General features: G+C 34.8%; 1 long non-coding RNA gene across 1 annotated transcript in view; it reads left to right on the forward strand.

Annotated features, from left to right (window-relative positions):
* The window catches only part of LOC139592535 (uncharacterized), an 86,664-nt gene extending 69,252 nt beyond the window's left edge, over positions 1-17,412 (forward strand). Inside the window, exon 4 of the long non-coding RNA XR_011680038.1 lies at positions 14,286-17,412. This is a non-coding gene — a long non-coding RNA (uncharacterized lncRNA). The remainder of the gene's footprint in view (positions 1-14,285) is intronic.
* The last annotated feature ends 5,050 nt before the right edge of the window (positions 17,413-22,462 follow it).

Raw genomic sequence — 22,462 nt, forward strand, 5'->3', positions numbered from 1 at the left:
CTTTGGATAAACAAATGTATTTTAAAAATAGAAGTTGGCTATGCATTATTGTAAAACTTCAGGTCAGGAGGAAAAAATGCTCTGTGAACTGCTTTTATTGTAAAAAACACTGTTGCTATGACTACTTGAGTAGCTCTTAAGGTAATGTCCTTTTTATTTAAAGTATTTTTAGTACTTTAGTTACCCTAACAACAGACTACACTTAAAATAGCAACTTCTAGCAAGTTAGTTCTTGTTTGCAAAGAAAGTCTCATCTTTGTCTTTCCTGATGAAGTTCTAGTCATTAAATGATGGAAAGGATAAAAGAAACTAAGCTTCAAAATCATTCAAAATCAAATTTCACTTATTGATGTTTCTTTAATAGCTTTAGTCCACACAGCATCAAATAATCTCTGTTGATAATCTCACTGGATTTTTTTTATGAGCAGATCAGAGGATCCAGATTGAAGAGTATTAAAAACATTTTTGGCTGTCAGAGCATAGTGATCTTGTATTTAAGTAGAAACATATTTTTAAAATAAGCTGTAATATTTTATATAGCCTCCCTTACTTCAGTTAATAATAGGGAATAATACATGGTCAGGCTCCATACCTGTAAGAAGAAATGTTTAATTTTTGTTACTAAACCCAATGTCTTTATCAGACATGAATGTCATTGAGTGCTAGAAGACTCATCCTTCTCAGTTACTATGCAAGGGTCAGTAGCACAACTTGAGTGTATATGAACTGTATTTGTCATTCTTTTCTGACACACTTTTCAATTTTACAGTGGTTTGTAGTACATTCACTCTGCTGAGTAGAAATAGTACGTCTCATTTTGATAAATTTTGCATAATTAATTTTTTTTTTATTTATTCCAGTGGTTTTTTTTTAAATTTTGGTGAACTGCTGTAAATATCCTCCATCTGCTCTAAAAAGAAACTGTTTCTCATCTTTGTTTAAAATTTTCCACCTGCTCCTTTCAGTTGATCCAGAGAATAGTCATCTATTCAATTTCTCCATGTCAGTCTTTATTTTAAAGATTTCTATCATGTTCATCTCTAGTTATGTCTTCTATGCTGAAGAATATTATTCTAGGAAATCTTTGGTGGTAATATGCACTAGATGTACAGACTGTTAGATGGATTTAAAACTGGGTAGTCTATCACTTTTAAAGGGTGGTGGTTTATGTCTTAATATCTGGTAGCTGATAAAAAGTGGAACTTCCCTGGAGCTCATATTGGTCAACACAAGCTTTATGAAGCTCATCAAGAACAATCATATAGATCAAAACAGTCTGGAAAAGGACTGAGTAAGAGCTTAGCAGAAAAGAATTGGCTAGATTAAAAAACAACCCCGTATGCAGTAACGTCAGATGTTCTGTAAACAAGAGGCTGCTAGAAGTCAAGCACAATAATAATACATCCATCACAACAGGGACCTGGCCAGTCTGAGCTCATGGCTGAGATGGTCCTTGTGCAGTCATTTCTAGGATAAAGAAGCACACAAAGAAGCAGTTCACAGTTACTGGATTCTCTGAGCTGCAGAAATAATGAGACCAAATTCCTCTGTAGAGTAGCAGATTATTGCCCATTGTTATACTTTCACAGTCTGTGGTTTGGAAAGTTGAGACTTTTCCTCTTTCTTCCTGTGGGAGGGTAAGGCAGCACAAGAACTGTCCAAAAGCAGACTACCAAAGCAGACAGGCCTTGCACATCCCTGGACCCATGGAGATGCCCAAAGCCAAGGGTTGAGGCTGCCTCTGGCTCTCCCCAGCCCGTCCTGCTTCCTGGCTGAAGGTGTCTCTCCTGCCACTCCCATGGAGAACCCCTGCCCTGTGGAGGAATGGTTACGTGACAGGGGCCATGTTCTGGACCAAGAATCGGGAGGATGCAGCCAATCTGGGTCCCTGCACCTGCAAAACCCTGTGTCCTTGAGCATAGCTGTGGTTCAATAACAAGTAGTGAGAGAGACATGAGAAAAGAAAGATGTAACCCCTAAGGTATGAGGAAGAGCTGATATCGTAGTATAGCCAATAGATTGCTTAGCTTGCAGAATATGTATGAGCTTATTACTTGTTGTGCATAAAAGTCTGATGCTCTCTTCAATAAACGAAGCTTGCTAAACACTCATATTGAGCGTCCAAGTTTCCCCACTGTGACACTGCCCTACCCTCAGTCTGGCAGATTTAAAAATATCCTATTTTAGAAGTTTTTGTTTGAGTCATATCTATGTTATAGTTGCTAATTTTCCTATCTCAATGAACTCTAGTCAGATGTGCACTCTATGTAAGTGAATAACTGAATGCAGGCACTGCTGACAGGTCATTTAAAATGCCATATTAAATAGACTAGGGTGCTGGTGAGGCCCTGGCAGCTAACCTAAAGAGTCTACAGTAAGGTAGCTTGAAGCTTCACAATTTCTTATCTGAAAATTAAATAACTAGAAAACCAATTTACCACTTGATCACAAACCCCTAAATTCTTAGTTTCTCATGAAATCAACTAAACCAAGAATTCTGACACATCGATAAACACAATATCTGTACATTTTCCATGACCATAGTGACATAGCTTATCACAAAATTTAAATATTAAATGTTAAATTTAATGTAGTCCATTATGCTGTATAACCAAGACAGAAAAATTGTAACATCAATCATGCAATTTCTATTTTTGGACATAGTAAAGGGTATGTATATACAAGATCTAAGGAAAAGTCAGCTGCAACATCTGAAAATAGGTATGTTTTCATAAGAGGGAAAAGAAAAAAAAGGAACAGCAAGTGGAAAAACACAGATAGAGGCTTATTGAAGTGTAAAAAAATATCATTGTAACATGAAAAAAATATGCTTCCTGTGTCAGTTAAATCACAGGTGTTGATAGATATTACATTCTTACAGGAACATTAAATGAGGAAACTTCCATCACAAAACTGCAGCCAACATTCTGTTCTTATTTTAAAACTACCATCTCGAACAATTCTAAAGAATAAATGACTTAAGCCTAATTATCATTATGCTTTATTAAGTGCTATATACAGCTGTCTATTATCAGCAAATATCAATTTCCTTTCCAGTCAACTGGACTGGTTATTCAATTTTGCCATAATGTCTCTGGTGGGAGCTGTTCCTGGAGCCACTGGGATGCTGGTGGCATTTATATTTTTATACAGCTTTTCCTAGTAGTTTGGTTTGTTTTTAATTACTCCTTCCTACTCCATGTAAGAACATCAATTTCCCTTCCTTCTGATAATATTTTCCTATTTTTAAGTGTCATTTCCATAATTGATACCTCAGTCCTAATTCCACTGTCCACGGTATGAATATTTTCTCTCTGTAACATGGAACTGTACATATCATAGAACTCTTCTTTAGACTGAGTATGACCATGTTTAAATTGGCACTTCCTACCTTTGCACAGGTTATGCTCATTTTATCTGCCTTACATCTTTCATCTTTCTGAGACTTCTGCTCAATTTATAGTTTTGCTTTCCTTGTTCAAATAACTAAGTGTATTGCTGCCTCCTTTATTCGGCCTACTAACAACCTTCCAATTTAGTATTATTCCAAATACCACCTAATTTAGGATTATAATCCCATTGTAGACAGAAAATTGTATGGTAACTAAAAACAATGGCACCCTTTGAAATAGGTACAGTAAAAAACAGATTTTAAAATACGAGAGGACAAAGAGATTACTAGGAAGAGACAGAAACATGACTATATTATTTTGGCAGATTATGTTTCGGGTTTTTTTAAGTTACAAGTGATTCACAGCCATCATGCACTTTAATGTGTGTGTTATTTGGAATGTTTCTAAATTCTTCTGGCACCTTTTCAACAAGGAAGGAGTTGATAAAGGAAAAAGAGCCAAAAGGAAATTAATGAACAGAGAATAAGAGAAAATTATCAGACCATTAACATGTAAACTTTGACATTTACTTGGGAAGATGAAAGTATGAATGGCTTATATTTCCAAAGTAATGTACATCACATGGAATTAAGAGGGATTTTCTGAGTTTAGGATTTTGGAAAGACTTTCATCTAAACCTTTGAAGCAGAAGGCTGCCCAGGACTTATGAAAACAACCAAATACACCAATATGCATATAAGAGAGGAGGTAACATGAAAGTAATTATAAAAATTATTGGTATTTGAAAATATTGGTGTTATCAAGGTTGCTGTGCATATTAGATATGCATGAACCAATAAGAAATACATAATCAGTTTATAAACATATCCATTACTAAATATTCCCAAGAGAAGCAAGAATCATTGAGAGATTTCTTTGTAGGAAAACTTGCATATTTTGTTTCCAGCAGAGAAAAAACCAAACACATCACACGGTTGCTAGTTTAATCTTCACTGCAGGTACACATCAACAGTTGCTTCAAAGAGGTTTAACATGCACCAAATTTCATTTTCCAGTAGGCAAATAGAAAGTCCTGTGTCAGTAAAACCAGCTTCATTGCTGCTTAACACAAGGGTGGTCTTCTCAAATATGTCAGTAGAGAGATTTAGAGATGTCTTGTGGTCCATTAAGCAGGTGTTAGATACAGAGATGGATTGTTATCCTGCAGGGCTGCCAAGTCACTAACATCTTTGTACTGAAGAGTCATTTAGCACAGATAGCTATCAGCAGGCTCTCTCAGACGAGAGTTATTGCAGGGGAGCAATAGAAAGGAAAACCATCTTTTGTAGAAATGGTTTTGCTCATGTAAAAATTAAGTACAAGATTTACATGAACATGGATTGTCTCAAGCATTCTTAAAAATGGGGTTTTTTGGTTACCAGCATCCATAACAGTTTGCATAAGATGGTAGTATGCTTATAGTATTTTAAAATGAGAACCCATGTCACAGTTAAAATGAAAAAATAATAATTTGTTTAATTCAAGACACTCAAAGGCACACTTATGAGCCGTTGGTTTTACCTCATTAAAGGTGTATTTAAATCTCAATGTGCACTTTAACCCTTATCAATATATTGGATTTGAAATTAAGTTCTGCGGTATATCAAAATTAGGCAAAAGAGGCATTCATCATTAAAAAAATATAATCAGTCTTGCAAGACTTGGATAACAATTTAAAGTCTTAAAAAAAGAAAGAAGAGGGGTGATTCACATACAGAAGATGGCATTTCCTTGAAATAGCTTCCTAAATTTTGGCAACTACAAGTTTAGCAGTTTTCAGAACTGAAGATTTTCATTAAGACCTTCTGATTTTATAGGTCTTGATGGAACTCTCTTACACATAAGTGTTTAATTGCCCTTAAAGATATTTGTACTGGAGGCCCCTACTGTATTCTAAACTCTGTGATGCAGTTTTCTAGAAGGTGAAAAAGTATTATTGTTTCATTTCAACCGTTTTATTATTACATTGATTGCTGCCTGCTTCTTAAGATGTGTAACAGGTGGGCTTTTGCTGTTCAGCCTTTTTATACCACACATGACATTTATAGATCTTTAATAAAGACTATTTTGACTATATCTGTTCCTGATAGTCTTGTTTACTATCCCCTAATATGTCATTATATTCTTTTTTTCATTCCCATTTCAAGAAATCTCAGAAATTGATTTCCACTTCAGTGATAATTCTGCCAATGTGTTCTGTATCTTTTCAGTTCATTTGAAAACAGGGCGACTAGGCTTGATCACAATATTGAAGATCCAGGTGCATCAAAGATTAACATAATGATATAATTATATTGGGTTGCTTTCTAACATTCTAGTACCGCTTCCAGCTGTCACAGGCAATTTTAGAACATGTTCATAAGTCTTTCTAAGGTTTGTTTCCTGACTTTTAATGACTAGGACTCATCATTATGCTTGCATAACTAGTACTGCTTTTCTAAATACTCTTTATGTTGTTTTTATTAATACTGAATTTCCCCTGTTATTTCATTATTCAATTATATTTCAAAGCCAGCATTACGCTGATTAACTTGAATAATTCGGTAGGAGCATTTAATTTTGTTAATTATATGCCCATTTCTTTTGTGAGATCATAATACCCGTACATTAGGGTCCATAGCACAGATGTATACTGTTGATCTTCTTCCATTAAAGAATTAATTACTCATTTCTATCTTTGTTTCTTACTTTCAAAACATATTAACCATGAATAGATCATGCCTCTTTACACCTGTTACTATGAAAGTTTGGTGAAGGTCAGTGTCAAAATTTATTTTTTAAATTCATGAGTGCAATTGCAGCATTATCATCTTCATCTGAATGCTTTTTGACAATTTCAAAGAACTTGAGTTTATGATGTATTATTTCCTTTATTTTCTGTATTAACATTAGTTCAGTATACAGTATATGTCTATAGGATGCAACTATATTAGTACTTTAGTTCAGGTCTGGATGTAGATTTCAGGTCCATCTCCTGTTTATCCCTATTTAGAATCAGAGAATTTTTAAGACTGGAAGGGACCTGAGGAGGTTATTGATCCAACTTCCTGCTGAAAACAACTTTATCTGTGATATTGGACTGGGTTACTCAGCACTGGATTCAGTCAGGTCTTGAAAACCTTCAAAGGCAGAGACATCACCGTGTCTTTGGACAACCTCTTCCAGTTCTTAATGGTGGAAAAGTTTTCCTTAACTTCAGATAGGGCTTCTGCTGTCTCAATTAATTCCTGTTGCTACTAATTCTCCCATCATGCACTACTGTGGGAAGTTTGAATCCATATTCTTAATATACTCTGCATAGGTATTGGGAGACTCTTTGATCTCTTTCTCTTCACATAAAGATCTGGACATTTGATCAGAGAAGTTGATTACACTGATGGTTCATCTCTAGTTGATCCATATGCACTGCTGCCAAGAACCTTTTCTCTTTCATGAGACAGTCACAAACATTTAAAATAAGTTTACTCTAAAATACATAATTTAGCCACTGAAACATAGTTTATTGTTCAGATGGTCAACTCTGATTGATATAAAGGAAGTCAAAACAAAGTCTGGACAGTCCCCCTAAATAATTGAAATAGATTTTTAGTGAAAATATAGACTTATTTTTTGCTACCTTTAAAATTCAGTCCTTCAAAGGTCTGTGCAAAATGTCCTATGTTATTTACAGAGCCCCAAACTTTAGGAAGAAAATATTCTGTGTTTATAAAAGGTGGACTAAAGAATTTTCCAAATCTTTACTATGGCTTCACAATCATATTAAGAATCCATATTCAGCTGAAATGACAGAAAACAAGTAATTTTTAATATTACTGGGACAAATTGACATCATATACCAAATGAGAAGAGTAACAGCAGAGAAGACATGCTTTCTTCAAACAGTGAAATACCACATCAGTAAGAATATATTCTAGTCCTGCTGCAGGCTGAATTTTAATGGATGCCCATGATATGCCGAGAGCTGTAAATATTTGTTCCTTATTTAATGCATTATTTCTACCTCCATCTGTTGTAAGTGGCATTTTATGGGAAGGAGTTCTTGAAAGAGGCAGTTTTACTGCTTATAGTGTGATGCAAACAGTATCACATTACATTCCAAATAGAATTAAAGACGTAAATACATGTTTGCATTTGTGCATAGCTGTCCAGTTACATATACTGTTACAGCAACCCTTCAACATGCTCACAATATAAATAACTATTAGGTCATTTGTATCCATACCACTTAAACAAGGTTTGACATCATCTGGATGGACTAAATGGACTAATGGACTAAAACATTATTTTATTAAGAATTATTTTGTATTGAAAAATATTCTTTTATTTAAGCAGTTTCCTGGAAAATAATTTTATTAATTAACCAGATTGCTTTTTTATTCTTTTCAGCTTTACACAGAGCATACGCATTTAATCTCAACCCTTACTCAGAAAAACACTCATTATATCATAAGTGTGCAGAGTGCATGTCTACTCATCTCCATTAAGCAGAACACTGTCATTCCCAACCTATTCATCACAGCCATTAATCATCTGTATGCAGAGAGTGAATTAGTAAAAGGTTTTTGCAGATTTGCAACTTAGTTCCAACTTAGGAAACATTCTGTGTGAAGCAGAGGAAGGATATAGGCAATTCTTATTACTGGAAAATAAACCACTGTAAAATACAATGTATTTTTTTATACAATCATCTCTAATTAGCAGACATGAACCAGTATTTTGGCTATAGGTATTCTGTAACCAGCAGTGGAAATTTCCAACAGACTAATCTTTATACCACATAAAAAATATATCTGAAAACAGATGTTGTTTATAAATCTTCATGTTAGGATTTATGAATAAAGTGCTGTGCCTGCAAAAAATCTCCCCCCACATTTCTTGGGAGTGCTAATTTCAGAAAGGTGATCAAAGATGATTATGGTCATTCTTGTACATTTAAACTTGAACCATTTAATGAGGTTTCTTTGTATTAAAAGAGGACCACAGAATAGAAACAAAGAGACAGATACAATCCAGACATATCTAGAAATCCCTTTACCTGTCAAAAGGAAAAAGAACCAGAAAGATAAGACAGAACACAGCAAATTCAAGTTATAGCTCACTCATAGGAATATACAGAACCTAAAGAAATAACTGAGAGTCAAGTCAAGAATTTCCAAGTAACATTTCTACTCCTTGAAATATCTTCAATATTATTTTCTGTTCAAATGCTAATTGTGAACACTAGTTGTACTTTCATAATACATTTTTGAAGAGAGCAAATGCCATTAATCCTGCTGGGGCTCAGTTATCACAAGTGATACAGATTCTAAAACTCATTTTAAAAAGTCAGGTCCCCTAGTACATCTCATTTAGCTATTCCTATTTTAAAGATACAGTCATAAGTCCATCTCATGCTTGCAAAATGATGCACACAAAAAGTGTCAAGCTCAGTCAATAGCAGAAGTGGGAGCTAAGACTCCAGCAACAAATCTCAGTGCTATTTCGTATGTATTGTCACTGTTATAATTTCATCATTGTACATCACTTTCTCTGGGCTACAGAGTTTATTGGAATTTTAGATTAATTTCTGTACTGTTGCAGATGACCCTTGTTGATTTTTGATTTTTTTCCCCCCACAACTGAAGAAAAACACAGAAAATAATTTCTAAAAACATAACTGAGCATGTCTATATAGTTTCTGTTCTGAAATTGATGGTATGATGTTAGAAAAGGTTCAAAGGGTCCATTTGAAGTGATCATAAAACAAGAGGAGACTGTGGCTTTTTGCAGAGCTGTAAATTAATGTCTCTTGTCAAATTCATAGTGGCCACTGAGTTGTAGCTTTTGTAACACTGTACAGAAATACAAGGATAAACAAGTTAGTTACATTACATTTTAAAGCTGACAGATTGCTTTACAAAATATTGACTTTACAAGACAGTAAATTTTGACAGCTGCATGATATCTCTTACCTTAAGAATGTGTCTTAAACATGACCATCCTCATTTAATTCAGTGATTTTTATTTAAATTTTACACAATTAAAAATAAACTTATGCTTGTCATTATCAAATTCAAAATCAGAAAATAACTACACTTCATGTTTTAAAATATAACGTATATATTTGACATCCCATAAAAATAAATCTCAGGATTCTACAGAGTTCAGTAATATTTCCTTATTTTATATGCAAAACAAGTGAAGTCAATAAAAAATTTTCACAATTTCACTGGGAGGATGATCATGCCTAGAGTGAAACAAGATATTAAATGCTTCATTATAAGTAAAGGAGAATGCAAAACTTTTATTTCCAATATGTAATGCTGTCAAAGCAATTTCAAGTATTGTGGCAAAAATTCCTTTTCTCTTCACAGTCTCAGTATACAATGAATGAGCTGTTTGACTATGGAAATAGAGTGTCACTTCCTTAAGTCCTATGCAATTATACTGTGTTCTGAAAGACTGACTTGCTTAAGCTTATGAAATCCTTATGTGGAAATGTTTCAAGGTGCAGACTAAATGCTTAAAACTATCTATCTAAATTACTTTAGACTAACCCAAGTTACATATTTAGGCATTTAGGAAGGTCAAGATATGTAGATCTCATTACAAAGTACTAAAGAACCTGTTTTACAGAACTACTTGAAATTGAACAGTCTAAAATGAATTATTGCCTCCAATATGAACTACTTGCCTAAATTTGGATGCTTACGTTTTCAGAAACACATCTAAACTTAGGCAAAATTATCCAGTGTTGTGGTATACATGGAAAATATCCTGCTTCGAAATCATTGAATTTCACTATACTTGTTTAAATCTGTGAAAATTGTTTAGCAACTCCTTTTTTTTTTTCTCCACGAAAAGAAGTACAAAACATAAAATTCTGGCTGAAACATTTTCCCAAAAGTAAAGAAGCCTATTTCACAAGAGATTCAAGTATATTATTTCTTTTTTTTTCCCCTGTGGAGAAATATCCCTGTCATCATGCTACAGATAGATTATTTTTCTCCCAATCTGAATACGGATAATTAAAAAACCTAAGCTTAGAGATGTTTCTATACCAGAAGCCACCTGAACAGGGGTTTCACCTTGTCAACATCAATGCAGACTTTAAGCCACTCAGTTCTTTCTTGAAGGTAGGGTCAAACAACACGGTGATGTTATTTTAACAAGGAGCTGGAAAATCAACCTCTGTATTTTTACTCAAAAAGTAATAATTTGTGCTAAGGAAGTGGAAAAACTAAATTTAGTCATTTTCACCAAGACCACTTCTACTTTGCTGTATGATACTTGAAAAGTGAAACATAATGGAATTTTACTGGGGATACGATGAAAAGAGACATCAACCTCTATTTTTCCTTTATAAAGTGTGGGATTTTTGTCAGGTATGGACAAATTATAGGTTCAAATTAAACAAATTTACAGGTTAGAGGGGATGAAAAAGGGAGGACTGTATTTACATATTTGCTTCCAGGTCTTTCAAATTCACAAACTAAAACTCCTAAATTACATATGCAAGAGAAGTGGAATTCAGCTACTTGCATTCACAAAAGAGTGCTGTAATTATCAGTCTAGGACATTCATGATTTTTCACTCAAGCGGTCCAAAATTAAGAACACATTTTTCTCACGTCAGTTTTAGAGCTTCATTTGTTTTTTACATTATGGAACCAACAGTGCTTGAGAAATCAAACACTCCAGATAGACTGCAGTGTATCAAAACTATACAGATTTTTTAAAGCAAAACAAAACATAAAATACTGCATAGAACGTAGTATGTACATATCTATGTATCTTCATAGGCATAATAAAAATTTTCATCCTGTATTTCTCCATCTTCATTATCAATTCAATGATCATTGGAATAAAGAATAAATGACTCTTAAGAGAAAATCATCACAACTTACATGTATTTCAATAGCATCAATATCACCTTTCTCCCCTTCAACAAACTCTTGTTTCTGAGAAATAAGTGGAAATTCTAGGAATGGTGAGATGAATGGAAGCATGAAACTTTTCTATTGAAAACAATTTTCTACTGAAGTCCATTACACTATCCAGTAGATTCCTTTGGGAAAATGTAAGAACCTGAGCTTTGGGTTTTTTTCTTAAATCAAATTAAATTTAAATGGCTAAACCAGCTAAAACAGTTGAGGCAAATCTTTTGTAGCAGCTATAGTAGGCCACATGAACAATAAACTTGTTGGGACTCTTTTAGTTTCAACTTCTATTATTATAAATAACTTTCTTTCTTGTAGTTAAAAACAATGTTCAAGCATGAATAAAGTTTGATTATACATCTAAAGAGATTATTTATATGTTAAGGCAGAAAAGGTGGAGAAAGTCTGGGGAAAAAACATCAGAGTGGGAAGAAATGTACTGAGTATTTATATAACAAATGGTTGTGTTTTACCATGCTGTTTACATAAATATATATTAAACCATCCTGCTAAATCTTGTAAGAATTTTTATTAGACATTTCTAGCTCCAAATAATTTTTTTCTGGCCCCAAATCCTATTTTAGAGAAAAGTGGAGGATCACATGATGGAATGATCAAGATAATCTGTACATACATAATCTTTCATCCTGATTTCTGCCATCTAGAAGAAGAATATATTTTCAAAATTTAAATTTTCCATTATTTTGAAAATGAAGGTGTTCTTCTTTACCACAAAACACTTACTGTTGAGGACCTGAGTTGAGGATCTCATTTCTGAAGTACAACTTTCAGAACAAGGGCTCTCTGAGTCAGCTTTGGCTTTTGTTGCTCAGTTCCATCATTGTGCCTGATCAAAGCACCTGACTTACACCTTTGTTTCTCTGTGAGCACATCATTCTTGTTAAAGTCCTTGAAATCACCTTGACTGCTGACTTTAAAGTTAGAAATAGTGTAATTTTCCTGGTGTCTTGAATATTTTTATCTTAAACCCTTGGAAAATAACAGGATTGTGCAACTGCAGAGCAGATACACATAAACGAAGTGGGGTTCATTTTGCTAAATTATTTAGACCAGCTGGAGGTGGTTTTGAAGCAAAAATACAATTATTAACTGACTTATGTTTGGCATTCCCTTCTGTCTCTTCACAAACATGGCATATAACTGGTGTTTGAGATACCAGTAAATTCTCATCTATTGTAAATCTTGGTTCTCAGTACGCCCATGTCAGCCTCAGAAGCTGACAGCTTCTGCTTCACCGTAGGGTTCTTTTCTTAATAGGTTGCTCTCTTCTGATCTTACTTCTTTTGACCAGAGCAGAAAATCCTCATTGCCAAGAATTGAAGAGTAGTCTTCCCAGCTTTAAATTTTGCTATTGTTCTTGAGTGGATTTTTCTCACCAAGAGCTTTTTCCCTCCTCTTTTCTGCAAAGCTTCTCTATAATTAGAAAAAAACCCTTCTATTTCTATGCATTCAGGCAGGGCAATGCGTCACATATAATTTTGAGATGCATATTACTTAAGGCAAAATGAACATATCTATCCTACACAAAAATGTGAAGAATAGATTTTATTATCTAAGAAAGACCTCTAAAATAGTCTAGCCTGACAAAGAAATTCAACATATTCCACAAAGTACTTATTTTCCCTATTATAAATGGCATTTCAATGAAATTAAGTATTCCTTGAAAATAGGATCATAGTCCATAATGATTATATTTTATTTTTTTATAAAATAAAACCTTTTTATATTTTATTTTATATTTTTCATATTTTCTTATAGAAAGTTTAATTTTAAAATTTGTAAAAGCCTTTTATTTAAAATATTTAAATTCCGCAATAGCAATCTATGTGCATACAAATATAATCATGTTGTTAATAAAATTGTAATAAATATCCTAAATTTATTACCAAATAAATTAGCAACTTTTAATTAGAGAAGAAAATTCAAATTACAATTACGACATTTTCTATAAAGTGAAGAATTAGATATATGTATATGTTTTGCCTTCAGAACTGTCAACTGAGACAAGTAGGAACCAATTTTGCATTCCTTGAAAAACGTGCACCAAGGTACAGTAAAATGAGACTTATAGTTTGCCCAAATACCTATTTGCAGTAGTTGAAACAGTTTCTGAAACTGACAAGCTTTTCTTCTGAAACATGAATAATATATCTGAGAAACAAGTTTTTTGGTATATAATTTCCCCAAACCTAGTCATATTTAAGGGTAGTTATTCCACAACTGAAAAATAAAAAAATATGGGAACAGAAAAGGAAAGCCTTGTTCCACTCTCCTCTTTGAACAAAACTTTATCCTGAATTATGAGTTTTATAAAATTCAACCTGCAGAATACTGCAATACAATGTTAACACTCTTAAAAAAATTCCATAATGACTAAGCACTAAATACAGGTAGTCATAGGGATTCACCTGAGGTTTTTGTACAGGAAAAATATCAATTAATCCAAAATTAAATTATTTTATCATAACAGAAAATCTGGATTCAGGTGTTGTTAGGTGAATTTTAATATAATGTGTTCTGGAAGACATACTTAATTTTCATTGTCAGTAGTTTACATTTAATCTGTTTTTATTTGAAGTGGTGTGCTCTAACAGCTGCCCAGTGCACAGGGCAGACACCCAGGAGGATGGCTGTACCTAGGTGGGTTATCAGCACAGGATTGCATTTATAAATGTGCTGCAGCACACTGTTCTCAGTTATAGTCAGGCTAAGTGCCTTAGCATCAGCTTTACAGTGGACAAAAGACATTATGTCTTCTCTGACACAAAGTTTGAGGGGTGAGAAAAGTTGGTAAAAATCCAAAATAAGCTAGTCTGGTACAAGAGCAGTGTGCCAACATCTTGTTAATAACCTGTACAAGAAAATATACTTTATTCCAGATTAGCTTTTTTGATCAAGATGGCTAAATTTTGAGCTTAAAACTCACATAAATAATTTGTTTAAGTTTTTTTTAGGAACACCTCCAGAAATACATTTTAATCTCCTAAGGAGGAGAAGATTTGGGGAGGGGGGAAGAAGACGGTCCAGGCATCAGATCATTTTATCATCCAGCCAAGATCAACCCACCATGGATACTTTTGGTGAACAGTGCAGGGCCTGAGGAATTCAAGACAAGGAGAGGTAATGGGCAAATTATGGACTGAATGAAGAAAATTAAGAGAATGAAGAGTGGAATGATCATGGAAATTTCAATTGTCATGTTGTGATGATGGGACAAGGGGTGGAATGAGTGTAAATTGTCCGCTTTCATTTGCAGTTGTGATGATGTTAATGTGATTTTGGTGTGAGGATCCTTTTTTTTAATTTTTTTTTTATGTGAGTGAAATTTATGAAATCTGAGAAGATTGTGGGATTAATTTGTATTTTAATGATAATTCTTAAATATGTGATTCACAGAGGAGAGTGTGGAACTATTTGGGTTTCCATGTCAGGGGTTAGGATGTGGGGTGCTCTAAGGATGGCTCTTCTGAGAAGGTGCCAGAAGCTTCCCCCACGTCCAACAGAGCCAACACCAACCAGCTCCAGGATGGACCTGTTTCTGGTCAAGGTCAAGGCCATCAGTGGGGATAGCACTGCCTCTGGGATAACATAGTTAAGGAGGGGTGAAAATTTCCTGCACATCCGTAACCTGGAGAGAAAAGTGAGAATATGTGAGAAGCAGCTCTGCAGAAAACAAGGCGGGTTAAGAATGAAGGTAAGGGGATGCTTCAAGTTCCCCTGCAGCCCATGGAAGTCCACAGTGGAGCAGATGTCCACCAGCAATTTGGTGGACATCATACTGGTGGAGGACCCCATACTGGTGCAGATGGATGCCCCAAAGAGGCTGTGACTGCATGGAAGGCCACACTGGAGCAGGCTCCTGGGAGGACCTGTGGCCCTGTGGAGAGAGAAGCCCTTGCTGGAGCAGGTTTGATGACAGGACTTGAGACCCCATGGGGACACACTGAAACTGTTCCTGAAAACCTGCACCCTTTGGAAGCGACACATGCCAGATCTAGGTTTGAAATAGAATTCCAAAGTATTCTCCTGATACACAGATCCCTAATTTAAATCCAAATATCATCAGCCTGTTAAACATGTTTGGATTTTCTAGAAGGACATCTCTAGTTCCATCCATTCCAGATGATCCTTTGCTTGTCTCTAAAGGACAGTTCAGGCATAAATTAAAGTGCTGAAGCTCTGAAATGCAACAGCTTAGATGAGGAAAGTAATGATTAATGCTTTGTTCCTGCAATGACCTGCAATGAAACTGACAGTTCACTGCAGATTTCTGTGAAACCTCTGTTTTGAGAGGTATTAAGAAAATGCAGGTGCAGCTCTAGATTGGTTCATTGGCAGCTTGCTCAATCAGGAACAAAAGAATCAAGTCTATTTGTTAATTGAAGTATCAGTCAATAAATAAAAACCAGGATTCCTAAGTTTTCAAATATCTAATAATTGTTTTGCCCCATTTCATCAACTCTTAAACCAATTGATCAATATCCATGTTAGAAATGGTCTCACTTGGAGAGTTTTCTATTCCTGTTGACAGCAACTCTAAAACAAATTGTGTTTTAGTATAAACTGGAAAGTTATAAGTTTAGAAACACCTTTCTTTCACAGGCTTAAGAGAACTTCCTCTACTTATTTTCATACAGAGAACAAAACAACATGCATATGTACAAAAAAATGTTTAGAAGGGCATTAAAGATTCCTCAGAGTACATGCCCACACCCCTATGCATCATCATGGTACTTGTACCAGAAAGATACCTAACAAACTTCAGAAATCTTGATTGCTTGCATCTTGCTGTGTTGCACCTTTGACAGATGTCAGAGTCTAAAGTCCTTACTGAGAACAGAGACTCCCAAATAAAAAAAATTCCTTTCACCTTCCTGCCAGATTTCTTAGCTCTGATTACTGCCTCTGGGTATAAAGGTCCATGTGTACTGTTATCCTAAACAGTCTCAAAATTATATAATAAAAAACACCTGGACTTCATATTTTCACAAAAAAAAAAAATTGTTCCATCAATCCTTCCTATAAAATGCAGGTAAGTGTTCTATCATTAACATTTTTCGTTTGTGGCCAGTCTAAGAGGTCAGGTAGGAATATAATGGAAAGAGATATAAATCCATCTGTGCTTTTTAGCCTCTCTGGGTCCAGCTTTAGAGAGGCATGATTTTCTTCCTTTTTCTCCCTCTTCTGAAAGTTTCCTACTGCCCATCCTACTCTGCTTTAATTAGTATTTTAGAAAGAAAACCCACCAAAAAACCCAGTGTGATGCTTGTGTACTGATCCATACTTTTAGCAATATTGTCATCTACTATTGCTGTTAACTCTGTATATCTACATATTCAAATAGAAATGTCACCTGGTAAATGCAATATTGTAGCTGGTTATATTCTTTTAACTGTGGATATTAACTGATGGAAGATAATCTGATGTGAAATAAAGACTGATCTTGCTGAATAGGTAGAAATTAATTAGGAACTTTAAAGGAGTAATATTTTTTAAATTGTCAGGATGATGGGGTTACTTTTGGTGAAATGCATGTCTAGTCATGTAATTACTTGAGAAACTGGAGTGAACTGAAGACAAGTGTTCAGAATTGATATATCTCTTGCAAACTCCGCTCCTGGGCAGAACAAATTCACTGGAGATGAGAAACCCCAGAGTTGATCATTGAGGCCAATTAAATGAATTACTGTAGAAGAGCAGAAAAAAATTCATGAGTGACATCTAATCTATTCTAATTTAATTGAACAAAAACTTAATGTGGGTAGTTTCAATGTCTGTAGTGTATTGTGCAATGTATCACACTTTTAAAAAAACATTTTCTGAGACCTGCAGTCAGTTTAGTGTTTTGTTAGAGATGTATAATATATTGTTCTCCATTAGAAATATTGTTAGAGAAGCCCCGTGGAGAGAAATGTCATTGTGTCATCTTTGTATTTTGTACAGGGAGACAAAGGCTCCCTCTGACCTGCAGGCACAAATTGTAATTTTTATGAAGAGTGTTCTTTTCCCACAGATAAACTTGCTAGCTTTTGTCAGTTTGAGAGGCTATGTCACAGACAAGGAGAAAAATTGTTTATATTTTAATTCCTTCCCCAGAAATATCTTGCAGCAAACCAGACCTTGGGAAAAAAAAGGCAACAATGAAAGATGAAGATGCAGAATGGGCAGAATGAATGTCTATACAGATCTTCTACCTTGTTGTAAGCCAAAGTGTGGTTTGGTTTGTATGTATCTGTTTTGCTAAAAAAGACATAAGGTACTACTTATGCTGATATGCCAGTTGCTTGACCTAGATACAAGTAAGAGTAGTAAAAGAACATTTTTGTCAAATGATTCTTTACTTTTGCCTTTATTATTTGAAATGGCTAAGTAGTTTTTCACTTTTCTCACTATCTGTCTCACAGTAGCTTAAAAAAAATAGTATGTGCTATTTTGTAGAGCAAGGAAAATATAATGCAGCTAGTATTGACTCAATAAGGTTCTGCTGTCTCTTATGCTGCTCCTTGTCCAGTAGAACACTTTATTTTCTTCTTTGTTCAATCTGCCCCTTTTATATTATGGTTAAACATACCATAATACTGCTTGACAAGAAATCTATAATTAACGTGTCTTGTGTGAATGTCACTCCTGAGGTCTCAGTCATTTCTCCTTTATGAATCTTTACGAACCAGTAAAGATATTTGCCTTAATAGCTTTTAAAACATTCACAGAAAATTATAGAATGGTTTGGGTTAGTAAAGACCTTAGAGATCATTGAGTATCAACCTCTCTCCCATGGGCAAGGACATTTTCCACTAAACCAGGGTGCTCTGAGCCCCATCCAGCTTGGTCTGGAACACTTCCCTGGATGGGGCATCCACAGCTTCTCTGGGCAACTGTAGTAAACCTGGACAGTGAGGAATTCGTGTGTTGCTCTGCTTCGAACAATGAGGGCCATTCCAGTGGGTAGGTTAGAACGGGATGTGGCTGGGAAGGGGAGGTAAGGCAACATTTTTCTGAGGCAAACTTCCCTGTTCTGATCAATGGAGACTGCCTAACACAGAAGAAGGAAGTGGGGGAATGGGATCAAGGAGGGGTCAAGACCCATAGAGGGGGAACAAGACCAACAAGAGACCCTCAAATTCCCCAACCTATTTCCAGAAAGGTCCAGAAAAATGGACTGCACATGATAACTCATTTACATGAACAGTGAGGGTGGGGTAAACTTACCTATAATAAGGTACCCCCACAAAGCCCAGGTGGTCTGGACCCAGGACTGGTGATTTTCTCTCCTCTCTCTCTCTCCCTCTTTCAACCTCTCATTCTTCTCTCTTTCCTTTCATACTTTTATTTCTCTTATTATTAGAAAGTAGGTGCAAAAATATACCAATTTCCATGAGAAATGTGTAGTTTGCTAATAAAACTTGTCTTGTTTTCTTTTTTCTTAGACCATTTTGGCTTTTGCAATTCTTTTTTAACCTTTTTAAACTTTAACGCAACACAGTGGTTCCAAGATTACATACTGCATATAATATTCTTGTATGTTTGTGGATAAATATTTTCCTGTTTGCTCTTTTTTGAAATGCAGTGTAGCTGAAATCATCCTTATAAGAAGGGATTTCCCTTATAGGAAATCCTTATAGGAAGGTTTTATGGAATTTCTGCAGGTTTTGGGATTTTGTTTCTGGGCAAAATAACCATCATAAATAAAAGATGGATATTTCATGTGTCACCTCAGCATGTTTAAAATGCCTTTTTTTTGACAAAAAAACTCCCTGTATTGTTGCTGTTGTTATTAGTACCTCTACAGTGAAAAATAAGTTTTTAATAATAAAAGGTTTTTAATATGTATTACTTACGTTTTAAAATACATTTTCCTAAAAGGATCAGTGTTTTTGTGCTAACATAAAACTGAGTGAATAGACAATGGCTGTATTTCCACAAATTCTAAATTAATTCTAATTGTCCCATTGGGGAAAAATGTAAAAAGAAAAAATGTATACATCAAAAAGAAATTAAAATATCTGGAAATAAAAATTGTATATATAGTGCAAAATAGTTATTTTCATCAACTGACATTTTGGTTCACTGAGCTTATTAAATTAGGTATATGGACTTACTCAGGCTATTGGAATAGACTTTTATTATTTAACTGTATGTACATTAGAAGATGCAGATTAGTGAGGAAGTCCACATCATTGATTAGATTGGCCATCCTGTGATTCAGCTAATCCAAGTTCAGGGTTTTTTTGCTGTGTGATGGGTTTTAAAAGCAATAGCTCTCTAAAAATATAGATAGAAGATGAATAGAATTTCAAAAGCACCGGAGCATTTAAGTACTGTTGAAATCAATAAATAGTAGTAGTGAGATCCAAAAATGCACTTAGGTATCTGTAGTACAAGATAGGTATCTGAGACCCAGAGGGTTATTCAAATGCATTTAGGTTCTCAGAGTCAGAAGGTATTTTAAGTTTGCACTTGTCTTGTTGCTGTGAAGGCCCAGGAGATGCTGCTGCTACTTTGGCAGAAGAATGCATTGAGGGGTGCTCCCATTTCCCATTGTAAAGACTAGGCTGCTTTTCAGCTGGGGTAAGCGCCCTACAGGGAGAAACAGGACAACAAGTACCTATGAAATTTAATATTTCTGCTATTTTGTTAGAGGAGTCAAAACATGGCTTCTCATTTTAAATAATTTCTGCTTTTTTCCAAGGCTCCATACAAAGCCTGGATTAGTGTACAGATCACTGTGCTGCCTTGTACTCCCTGGCTCAGTAATCTAGTAGCTAGAATATGTTCCTGCAGACTAAAAAGGCTCAGATGAAAAGGAAGGCCAGAGCTGCTGACTCATGTGGCCATAGAAAAAGTGAATATAAGCACTCTCCTCCTCTCCCGTTTCTGGTCTTCTTCAAACAAACAAATAGATGAAAAAACTCAATCAGTAATTCCATTGCATCTAACCAAATAGGCACTTCAAGTTCATGCACTCTCAGCTTATTGTACTTGCCTTAGTCCCTGCTAATTAACCTTGCCAGACAAGGCATTGTGCTCTTGTAGAGTACTTAGTGCTATTTTACATTTTTTGCATATCTAAATATTTCTGAGATTTACTTTTTCTGCGTGTGAGCTTTTCTATTTCCCAATATTTCCCAACCTTTTCTGGGTATTTTGAGGATTGTAACATTAATGATTGCAAGGGGATTACATTTTTTGTAACAAGATAAATATAAATATAACATATACAATTCCTAATATCACATTTCAAGAGAAGACAGGCTCATTCCAGATAATTAAAGCAGTGATAATCTGAGTCCTTACAACTATAACTACTGAACTGAGCAGTATTTCATCATTTTGTCATGAAAATTTCTGGACCATGTCTATGCTTGAGCTCACTATGTCCTTTCATGAATTATGGGCAGATACACAATTGTTGAACTAGAGACAGTATTTTTTCAAAGTGCAGTCAAGGTCAAAATTAGCAAATTGAAACAGAAGCGTATTTCGAACAAATATTTCCTTTTGAAATAAATAAAGCAGGCCTGGTCCTTCAGCACAGAAGAGCAAGCTGGCAAAACTTCAGCCTTTAAAAGGACAGAAAAAATCAGTCACATGAAAAATGTCCTTTGTATTTATAAAAAAGGACTATGCAAAATCAAAACATTGACTATCTGAATTTGGAGAGATAAATGCTGCATTAATGCTAAAAACCTGGAAGGAATTAAAGCTTGCTGATATCTTTAGGTCATGCTACACTGTTCTTACTCATCCTTCTCTCTCTAAAAATCAACTATTGGCTACTGTCAAAAATGTACTATGGATTTTTAGATCAAGTTAATACTGAGAGAATTCCTTTATAATATCAAAATATGTATTTTTAGGCTTAAAATCAGACCGAGTCTCAGCTTCAAAAAAATCTGTTTTCCCTAGAACTTTTTGGTGGTTTATGTAATATGCCAGCAGTAGTATATAGAATTGGATGGACCTTCAGATACCAACTTCTAGTGTCTCTATTTCACTAAATCAAATTGAGGCAGTTAATTTTAAAGTTTTGTTTGTTTGTTTGTTTGTTTGTTTTTGCCAAGAAGTCTGTGTTCCTTTGAATTATTTCTTGATTTCCATCTTTTAGAAGGACCTATATTTTTTGGTCAAGAAACCAAAAGACATTTCTTAAATGATTCAGAAAATGTACGTCCTTCTAAAAGATGGAAATCAAGAAATACTTCAAAGGAATACAGACCTCTAGACTATAGTTTCAGAGAACTAAGGAAAAAAACCAGGTAGACGTGTCTAGATGCAACACCTGGGTACATGGGTTAGTGGGGGTCCCGGTAGGGCTAGGCTGGCAGTTGGACCCAATGATCTTAAGCTTCTTTCCCAAATGAAATGATTCTATGATTCTACGCTGCAAGTTCCTAACTCTCCTTGATTCAAGTCAGTAAAAGACTAGTTTATGGTCTCTGTATTTTAACAAAACCAAGAGAATAAAACACATTAAGCAAAAAATTCCCTGAGCAAACCATGATTTAATTTGTTGAAAAAAATTAATTAGGAATACTGTGACAGTGTTCACAGGGGTTCTTGGATGAGGCAAGAGACGAGAATGTTGACTCCATGTTCAGAAGGCTTGATTTATTGTTTTATGATATATATATATTACATTATAACTATACTAAAAAGAAATAGAAGAAGAGGTCTCCTCAGAAGGCTAGCTAAGAATAAAATAGAAAAGAATGATAACAAAGGCAGCTGGCTCGGACAGAGCATCAGAGCCAGCTCTGCTGTGACTGGTCAGTAAATCCAAACATCCACAGGAGACCAATCACAGACACACCTGTTGCATTCCACAGCAGCAGATAACCATTGCTTACATTTTGTTTCTGAGGCTTCAGCTTCTCAGAAGAGAAAAAATCTTAAGAAAAGATTTTCACAAAAAGATGTCTGCGACAGGAATACAATATTTTTGATGTACATAAAACAAGAAAGAAAGATATATTTACTAAAAAAAGAATAAATTAATCCCTGTTTTTTCAAATTTACATTTTAAGGGGAATGCAGATAGTTTAAAACATCTTAGTTTTAAGCAGTGCTTTCCAATGTAAAATGTGTGTGTGTGTATTTTAAATAAATTCTTGTTTGGTGTCTTTGAAGCTCT

This window comes from Agelaius tricolor, unplaced genomic scaffold (genome assembly GCF_023055355.1).
Source record: "Agelaius tricolor isolate 1412-34295 unplaced genomic scaffold, bAgeTri1.0.p SCAF_8, whole genome shotgun sequence".
In the NCBI taxonomy this organism is placed as follows: domain Eukaryota; kingdom Metazoa; phylum Chordata; class Aves; order Passeriformes; family Icteridae; genus Agelaius; species Agelaius tricolor.